The following is a 9873-nucleotide window of genomic DNA, read 5'->3' as shown; positions in this document are numbered from 1 at the left end:
AAACCTGCGGGCAGACACAAGGCACATTTAGCAGCCCTGGTTACCGCTGCCATCTACCCAGCCAAAAGTGTCAAGCTTAAAATGCCATTAGTTTGCATGTATCCAGCGGTCAAATAAAGACCAGTCAAGACTCACCGCCCACAGCCCATGGTCACCCCCTCCCACTGGGTCCGCAAACACCTTTACTTGGCGCTACCGCTGCTGGCGCGGGTGGGGTGCGCCGGTCTCCAAGCAGCCTGTGGGGGCGGGGGGATTCTCCCTGCGCAGAGCCCCGAGCGGGGCGGTGGCAGCAGCAGCCCCCCGCCCCCTGGCTGTCTCCTCCCCGCTCCCATTCATTCCCTCGGCCCGAGCTGCTGCTGCTGCTGCTGCTGCTGCTGCGGCGCTCCAGCCAGCCGTGCCCTGGGGCGGGGGCCGCTTCCACCTGCCCTGCGGGCAGCGCGCAGGTACAAGGCGCCGCCGCCGCTTCCCCCAGCCCTCGCTGCTCCGCGCGCCCGCGGCCACCCCGGGATCCCGCCGCGCCACGGAGGGGCGCACCGAAGCGGCTCTCCCGCCAGCTGGGTACGTGGTGCCTCTCGGGGCGCGGGATGCTGCTGGAGCGGAGATGGGCAACGCTCGCGGCTTAGGGGAGGGAGAGGGGTGAATGGCCCCGGTGGGCGGGAGCCTGAGCCTGGCAGAGGGTGCTCTGGGGAACCGAGTCTGCCCCTAACTTCCCCCACCCCTCTGTGGCAGGGCAATCCACCTGCTGCTGTGAGAACCTCCGGGAGGGTGGGCTATGGGACTCCTCGCCATTCCCCTGCCCCCACCCCCTCTCTGCTGCAGGGCCGGAGGTCAGTGTGCGTTTCATTTAGCTTTCCCATGGCTTTAGCGCCTAAGGTTCACTACCCCCAGACAGAGTCTGTTCAGCGGGCTCTGGTTCTGTTTCCGAGCCTTTTTTTTTTTTCTCAACTTCGTGTCAATGTTTGTAAGCGTCTCTGTAGAAAATGGTTTCTTTAGAACCACATTAAAGACGCTTCAAGCAGAAGTTCCCCCCCACCCCTCTCAAACAATTACAGTACTGCATTCTTTTTCCACCTGATTAAACCTCAAGCTTCCTTCTGTGTTTCTGGAGGGAACACAAATGGCTGTCTTAGTATTGGCTTAAAACCCAGGATTTTTCACTGGTAACATTTTAAAGATGGAAAAACTTTCAATGTTTTGTTTGAAGCCACAGAAAAGAATTGGAAAATATTTCTTAACATGTTGATTGATGCAAGCAAGAGATGGCTTGTTTTAAAAAGTTGGAGTACAATGGTTATATTTATAGTCCTGCACCCATACAAAATTGCTGTCTGCAAAAATGATCTGGAGATACCTATAATATAAAATGGTTATCTGAAAATTTGCAGGGTTCTACATAAAAAAATTGTGTATCATACATTTCTGCAACATTGATCCGCAAATACCTGCTGATATAAATGGATATCCTTGGATTTGAAGGGCTCTTAATTATATTTAATGATGATTGTACCTCCAGAGGTGAGAGAGAGAGAGAGAGAGAGAGAGCGCACAGATTTTCATTTTCTTGAATTACAGTTCTTCCTCTTCTGTAAAGTAGAGCTTTGTGTTGTGAAAAACTTGCATGTATTATTTTGACTTCCAAAATGGAAAAGGATTCATTAGTACAAAATGATTTATCTCATGATAAAATCATTTGGAACTTGAGAGTGAACCTCCTGAAACTTAAACTTGTAGGCTACGTCTACACTGGCCCCTTTCCCGGAAGGGGCATGTAAATTTCACTAGTCGTCGTAGGGAAATCCGCGGGGGATTTAAATATCCCCCGCGGCATTTAAATAAAAATGTCCGCCGCTTTTTTCCGGCTTTTAAAAAAGCCGGAAAAGAGCGTCTAGACTGGCCCCGATCCTCCGGAAAAAGCGCCCTTTTCCGGAGGGTCTTATTCCTACTTAGTGTATTAAAAATTATGACTCCCTTGATGTTCCAACAACTGCAACTTGGTCTAAAATATTTAGAGGGTAGTGGTTGTGTGATGTCAAGTCTTAATTAACAAATAAACTTGTTTACAAGTGAACTAAGAGACAGGTGTCTCTGTGCTCAAAAAAGTCTCCAATGATCTTCCTCACACAAAATTATTATTAATAGGGGAAAAAATTGCTGCATCAAAATAAAATTATCATCTCTCTGAGCCAAGGAATGGTGATTAAAAATACAGAAAAAAACTCTTACGGGAAGTTCGATAAATATTTAAATAAATTTGGAATACATGCAGTTTCTTAAATTCTTAAACTATTCCATTACCCATTCCACAAATGATCCTTCCCTCAGCCCATGTATAACTTGCTCATGTCAGCCTTTACTCTAGAAACCCTCTCCTAACCCACCTGTCATCAAGCAATGGAGGCTGGCTGCAAATTCTCCACTAAGACCATTTTTATTAGCTAATTACAACATCTTGCCTCTTACCTTTCATATTCAAACCAAACTCTCCACTGACTCCCATCCAACTCCTGATTATGATCATAAACCAGTATGCCTTAGGTGGTGGTGGCAGGCTTGATAGTCAAATCTATACTCATCTCCTGTTTTCACTGGAATGGGGGAGGGGAAGGAAGTTTGTTAGTTACTGTGTAATGCATAGCCATGTAACATTTGTTTATATTTATTCCTTCTGTATTGTAAAAGGTACATTCTATCAGCATAGGATTCTCATAAGGGTGAGTAGCATTTGGATGGCTAGGAGGCTGAAAATGTTTTGTTTACTCTAACTGTGTGTCCAAAAGTATCTTGGTAAAAATCTCAGCTACACATTCGAGAGCCATGGTGTCCAAGCAGTTCACATGGTGTCCAACTATAGTGGCTACTGCAATAGTGAACTAGCCACACTCAACTGGCCACTTGGGATGTTAGCTATTGTGTAAATGCATAGTCATGTAATTTATCAGGGGCAGATTTGGTGCTCCAGAGGAGCTTGTTTAAAGCCTCATGGGCATGGGTTCCCTCTCCTCCCCCATTGCTTCCTCTGTATCAGAGGTGTGTGTGTGTAGTTGATAGGATTAATTGATAATCCCAGGGTTACTGGTTAATCGCTTACTTGGCTATATGATAACATCCCTAATAGCCACATATGGCTAGCATTTTGGACACCGCTGTTCTAGGGAGTATTTTAGACTGGTTTACACCCCTACGAGTGGTTCTCTGTTTTTATTTGGGATCCCAAAGATTTTTTTTTTTACTTTCTCACTTTTCTTTCCTTGAGTCCTAATAAGCAGGCTTCTGATATGGGATATCTAGACAAGAGTATCTTCCAAGTTCCCAAACCTTGCTTCTTCATTGATTAAAGGACCACTGCTTTGCAAAATATTTTCTTCCTCCAGAGATAGTGTGAACTGTCCCTGCAGAATTTTCACACTATTCAGTCATTGACGAAGGAATAAGTACAATTCTAATAGTTTTGTCTCACCTTCTCAATGTGTAGCCAGAGTTGAGAAAAGGTGAAGAAAGGCTAAGGTGAAGAAGGAATTGGCAGGCATGCATTCCATGACTCATCTGGCAGACTAGGAATTCTATGGTAGTACTTTAGTGAGAGTTCTGTATGAATTCATTATATTTCTTTAAAAGTTTTCTTAGATGCTTCATGAATTGCTATTCAAGTCATCTGCTATTTGTTATTTGATGGTTTTGAGCTTTACCCTCTAAATTGTTTTAAAAGTGTGGTTTAATTATTTCAAATACCTTCAGAAATAAAGCAGTTCTGTTGGTCCAAACTTAAAAGTATTGAATCTGTTTTTCAAAATAGCTCTCAATTTTTGCTGATGCTTGGTTCCCATACTTTTAAAGTGCTTTGATAAGCAAGAATCAAAGTAGACACAGTAAGTAGCCTAAAGCAAGATTAAGTTTTTCCTTGTCTGAGATGAAAAGCTTCCTAGTTTCATTTGACCTGTTCTTTGGGTCAGTAGTACCAGGATTTTATGTGATGCAAATTTGTTTCTGCTCCATATATTTTGCTTGCAGCCAGTCTACTATGTGTCTGGTGTAAATCTTACATTTCGTAGACTGATGAAAAACTTATTAGAGGATAACACTTGTATGTCTGTTTTGCTATCTGGAATCTTGATGTGAGTAAACATGACATTTGCTGTATTTTTAAATGATCCAGCTGAGTTTGCTATTTATTAGTATAAAAAGTAGGGAGTGTGAGTATGATTATTGTTTATGCATCAGGTTTTTCCTAAATCACAGTAAAGGTTTGGCTATTAGAGCAGTTTTTAAAAGCACATCATTAGGAATTTAGCTTACATCTTTCTGAAACCGTGAAACCAAATCAGGAAAAACTAAATGTTAATTGTACTACATAAAATAAATCACCCCTGTGTGGTTTGAGATTTAATTGATCTGAATGGATTGTCTTCCCTAGTTCAAAGGGGGCCCAGTTTCATTGAGTCTTCACCGGAGGGGATTGAAAGGGAAAATTGTGGCTCAACTTCTCCTCCCGACATAGGTGCATCCATGGGTGGATTGGTTTCTGTTTATAGAAGATCAGAGTGAGGGGGAATACCAGTCACCATGCCTTTCATAGTTCAAACCATTGTATAGTAAATAGCTCCTCTAAGAGAGAGCTTGTGAGCTGTGGCTAGTAGAGAAGCTCCCTTAGAAGCCAGACTGTCATGAGGCCAGTGTGGCCCTGCTCTCCATGGATGTCCTCAGATAGATGTAGATAGGGGAACAGAGGACCAAAGCACTTGTCATTTTGGGTCATTATGCAAATTTCTGCCTCCCTGATGGGAAAACTACAAGGACATTGTGAGTTGGAACTCACAAATTTTATGTTCCCTATTTGAGATTTTGTGGTGTCCTGTCACCTTTATGGAAATGTTTACTGTCCAGTAGAGATTAGGGGTTTGCTCGACTGAATTGAAGGCATGCTACTTCTATGAAGCTGGAATCCATAGCCCTTTCCTGGTATAGTACTAATGAAACTTCAGTAAGTGAGGAAGTGGTGGCAACGTAGTTATGCATTAATATGCATTAGCTCTATGGGGTAGGCACTGTTTCTATCTGCAGAGTTTAGTACATTTTGCGAACTGCTGCCAATATAAATAAATGACAGTACACAGATATGAATGATGTAGTTATTTATACAGAACAGAGTAAGGAAGGTGTGGTAAACAGAGATACTGAACTACATCTTTTTAAATTAAGACAGATAAACTGAAAGGCGTTTAAATTGCATTGTCTTAAAATAATTATTTATGTGAACACATACAGGAATAAACAGATAAAGAAAGAAAAGGAATCACTGTGATCCAATGACTAGGGCATGAGTCTGAGGGAAGGATGTACAATTCCAATTATTTGGCTAATTGAATAGTTGATGCAACTTGCATTGACTATTAGATTAGTTAATAAGGGCGCTTCCACCTTTGAAGTGTAGCAACAGCCCCAGGGGAGCATGGGGCCAGTAAGTCCCTTTCTGACCTCATGCTCCCCACAACACTTTTGTGCTACCTCAGGGCTGTTGCTACACTTCAAAGGCAAAAGTGCTGTGGGGAGCTCAGGGCCAAAAGGGGACTCTGAAATGCCACAGGGACCATGGGGCCAGTGAGTCCCCTTTTGGCCCCGAGCTCCCCACAGCGCTTTTGCCTTTGAAGTGTAGCAACAGCCCAGGGGTAGCACAAAAGTGCTGTGGGGAGCTTGGGGCCAAAAGGGGACTCACTGGCCCCATGCTTCCTGTGGCATTTTAAAGCAGCAACGCTTCACGGAGCCCAGGATTAGCGGGGAGCTCCATGTGGCGCTGCTGCTTCGAAATGTCATGTGCAGCCCAGGCCAGCTGAGGACTCCAGGCATTGCTGCTTTGAAGCACCCCCTCCTTTTCATCCCCCCCCCCTTACTGCCTCTTTCTGATACAGGCAATAAGCGGGAGAGGGAGGGGATGCGGAAGCGACTAGTCGACTATCTGATAAGCATTTGAGTTTTCTCCTCAGCTGTGCCACTATCCCGATAGATGACCTTGGGCAAGTCTTGTCATTGCTTGGTGCTTCAGTTTCCCTATATGTAACGTAGGAGTAAGGAAACTTAACTCCCTTCATAAACCACTTGGATATCTCTGGATGAAAAGTACAGTATAAAAGCTAGGTATTTACAGATTGACCCTCTCTAGTCTGTGTGTCTCTGGTCCGGTGACATCCATGGTGCAGCATGATTTCAGTTAGCCGGATATCCACAGATCATGGGTGTGGCCAAGTTTCCTGCAGTCCCATAGGGTATGTCTATACTTGCTCCCTAGTTTGAGCTAGGGATTCAAATGTAGGCAACCGAAATCGCTAATGAAGCGGGGATTTAAATGAGGAGTAATGTTAGTTCGAACGAAGGGGTTTGGTTCAAACCAACGAATCCCGGCACGCACTTCCTGGTTCGAATCAGCTGTTGAGCGGAGTAATGTGCCGGGGAAATCATGCTAATGAAGCGCGGGATATTTAAATCCCCGCTTCATTAGCAATTTTGGTCGCCCACATTTGCATCCCTAGCTCGAACAAGGGAGCAAGTGTAGACGTACCCATAAAGCTTGTTTACAGCCATTAATCCTAGCTTTCAGCGTTCAGTGCTGTTATGTAGCTGTAATTTACCCCTATATTTTATCTAAAAGCTCAATCAGCAGTGGAAGTGCTGGTAATGCTGTTAGACAATATTGACCTCTTGTGATCCTGCAAATTCTATGGTTCGGCACCAGTCACGTCCAGAGGGGTCTGGACTAGAGAGGTTCAACCTGTATTAAAATATTGCATTGCAATATTATTCTTAATAAAATATATTAAAAATTAGCTTAAAAACAACTGTAACTTTTCAGTAAGTTACAACCTAATATGAGCAAGAATCCATTATTGCAACACTTACACACATTAAGCAGTTTACTCGCAAGTATAGTTACTCATGTGTATATATATGTTTTCAGGGTCAGACTCTATGTAATCCCTCTTTTGTTTACTTTCCAGGACTTGCACACATACTTCTCTCTCTCTCAATAGCTGACAGTGACATCACAAACACTGTAAAGAACACTGCTCCCTGCTCTGGTCCCCATCCCCTAGAACAGTGGTCCCCAACCTTTAGAGGCTGCCGGGCGCCAGGGGGCGTGGCCGTTCGCCTGCCGGATGCCAGAGGGCGGGGACACATGCACGCCCGGGGGCGGGGCCCCCCCATAGCCGCGTGCTCGGGGGTGGGCCCTCCCACAAGCGCCGTGCGCCTGGGGCCAGCGCCCCCCCCCCCCCGCAAGTGCCGCGTGCCCGGGGCACGAGCGGCAAATTCGCGGTGTTCCTGGGGCCGGTGTCCGGCTCCAGCTCCATGCATGCACCATGTGCCCGGGGCCAGGCCAGCCCCGAGCACTTGGCGGACGCACACAAATGGCCCCGCGGGCACCATGGCGCCTGCGGGCACCGTGTTGGGGACCACTGCCCTAGAATGCTGGTGCCCTTAGGCATGTGCCCACTGTCTAATTGAAAATCCAGCTCTGCCTGCAAGCATGGGGAGGTATATGTGAAAATTGCATTGGTCTGTTCCTGTAAGGGTAGTTGTGCCAGTGTGAGTGCTGGTACTAGTAAAGTTACTGCTTTCCCAATGGACAGGGGTCTGCTAGAGGAAATCTGTGAGGATGTCCTCATGTAAATCCCCTCACATTTTCCTGTCAAGGTCACAGATACCACCTGGCAGATCCCCAAGGATTTGTAGTAAATCCGGGCATCCATCTCTCTTCCTCAGACTCCCTGGCAGCATGCCACAATTGAAGCCATACTACTAGGGACTGCCCCTATTTGTGTCTGTCTCCAAGACCAGTGGAAGAGTCAACAGAGCCACAGGCTGTATTATTTTTTTTATTCAGATTTTCCACAGAGGAAGAATGGTGTGCATCTTCCTTAACCTGTCCACTACTAAAACTCTGGCCCACCCCCTCTTGACATGCTCCGTCCATGTCTATTACAGACCAGAGCTAAATTCTTTTCTGATATGCCAGGAGGCAGCCCCCTTTGACTTGGTTTGGACATGAGTGGTTCCTTTCCAGGGCAGAATTCAGTTCTGCCCCTCCATTTTAGACAGCACTATATCTGTTGTTACTGGCTCTCCTGCATTTCTACTTCTGTGTCTCTCCTCAAATTATATATTTTAAGGGTGCTGGCTTTTTCTGCAAGCTCGGTGACTGGAGAGTCTGTGCAAGTTTGGGACAGCTATAATTTCCTTTGTACCAGTCTAGAGGATATAATTTAGGAACAGTGAAGTGACCTTGGTTCCCATGCCTGTGAGGAGTCGTCTTGGCACTTGAGAGAGTTTCTAAAAATGCTTGCTGAGTCCAGATAGTCTTATCTGTCTGTCCAACCTTTAGTTGTGAAAGATACTTTCATTTGGCTTCAGAGAATATCTACTGCTGATGATTTTGTCCATTGCATTTTCAGGTTTTGGGGAGTTGTACCTACAAAATGATCTGAGGGGGAGAGGTAGTTATGAGGAACTTCTCTTTAAGCTGTTTTAAATCAGCCTTTTGGGCATTTGCACTGCAGAATTTAAACTCTTGTCTGAACTGATAAGACTGAGGTTATGTCTAGACTACAGGGTTTTTCTGGGATTCTGGAGGGGTATCAAAAAAACTCCGCCATGTCCAGGGAACGCGTCTGCTCTTCCGTGTGTTTTTTTTGTTTTGTTTTGTTTTGTTTTTTTGCAGAAGAGCAGACTCACTCTTTTGGAAGCCCTGTCTTCCTCCTTCCAGTGGAGATGGGACAAATTTCAGAAAAGCCTCTTCCGAAAAAACTATGGGAAAAAGATATGCAAATTTCGGAGCACAAATTTATGTACCTTTTTCTGATAAAGCCCTGTGGAGTAGACACAGCCTGAGTGAAATTACAGTTTTCCTTCACTGCTGCCTCTAAGGAGCTGCAACGTCATTAAAAGGTTTTTACATGGGTCAGTGTGATGGGGTGGACTCCCCATACTAGCCCTGCAAGAGCTGAATTAGAGCAGATAGGCCCAATCAACTGGTTAAACTTCAAAAAGGGGAGATTTAGACTGGAGGCAGCTAATTAAGCTACTCCCCTCTGCAGGAACAGACAGGGCAAGTATTCAGCCAGGTAGCTGGCTGGAAAGAGGGAGGTGGCTAGTTTTCCAACTCCAGTGGAGGCTGACAGACTCAGAGATAGGGAAAGCCAAATATGTAGGAAGAACCCCAGGGAAACAGCAAGAGAAGGACTGTATAGCAGTTATGGTCGCTTGTTAGCAAGTACCTGGTCTGGAACCCAATGTAGGGTGTAGTCCTGGGTTCCCCTGCATGCTGCTGGAATACCTGCCCTATGTAACACAGGGCCATTTTCATGGGAGCAGGGATCTATGTAAAAGTGGGGAGATAGCTAAATCAGGTATTTTAAATTCTTACTTTTGAATGAAATTCAAACATTCTGAAGGATTATTAATTGTATTCTATTAAATTCTTTTACAAATTGGGTTATGAACTTTGTTGTTACTCAGCACCCTCTTGAAAACTTCACTTCTTCCAAAAAGCCAATAAACTCTAGCCCTACTGAACTATGAAGAAAATAGATGACAGATGTAAAATCCAAATTTAAAAAATGAACTAAGAAGCATGTAAATTCTCATCATTCACTTTTAGCCTTCATTTGTGAATTGTCTATTTTGGGTCTGATTACTTTCAAGCATACACAAGAATTTCTCACTGATTTTCAGTGGATTGTTCACATGACTAAATATTTGCAGAACCGTTATCTTGAACCTTGTTTTCATACCTGTCTGTAAAGCTTTTATCATGTTTTGGCATTATAATCAATCCTATTCTATCAAAGGTACTTGCATGGTTCCAATTCAAGTAGTATCTGAGCACCA

General features: G+C 44.7%; 1 long non-coding RNA gene across 1 annotated transcript in view; it reads left to right on the top strand.

Moving 5' to 3' along the window:
- The first annotated feature begins 342 nt into the window (after positions 1 to 342).
- Positions 343 to 9873, top strand: part of LOC149525357 (uncharacterized) — a 46351-nt gene continuing 36820 nt past the window's right edge. Inside the window, exon 1 of the long non-coding RNA XR_016348905.1 lies at positions 343 to 558. This is a non-coding gene — a long non-coding RNA (uncharacterized LOC149525357). The remainder of the gene's footprint in view (positions 559 to 9873) is intronic.

The sequence above is a fragment of the Pelodiscus sinensis genome, chromosome 2, assembly GCF_052426305.1.
Source record: "Pelodiscus sinensis isolate ZL-2025 chromosome 2, ASM5242630v1, whole genome shotgun sequence".
Classification (NCBI taxonomy): Eukaryota; Metazoa; Chordata; order Testudines; family Trionychidae; genus Pelodiscus; species Pelodiscus sinensis.
Note: the sequence above shows the minus strand (reverse complement) of the source record. Positions and strands in the feature narration are given on the sequence as shown.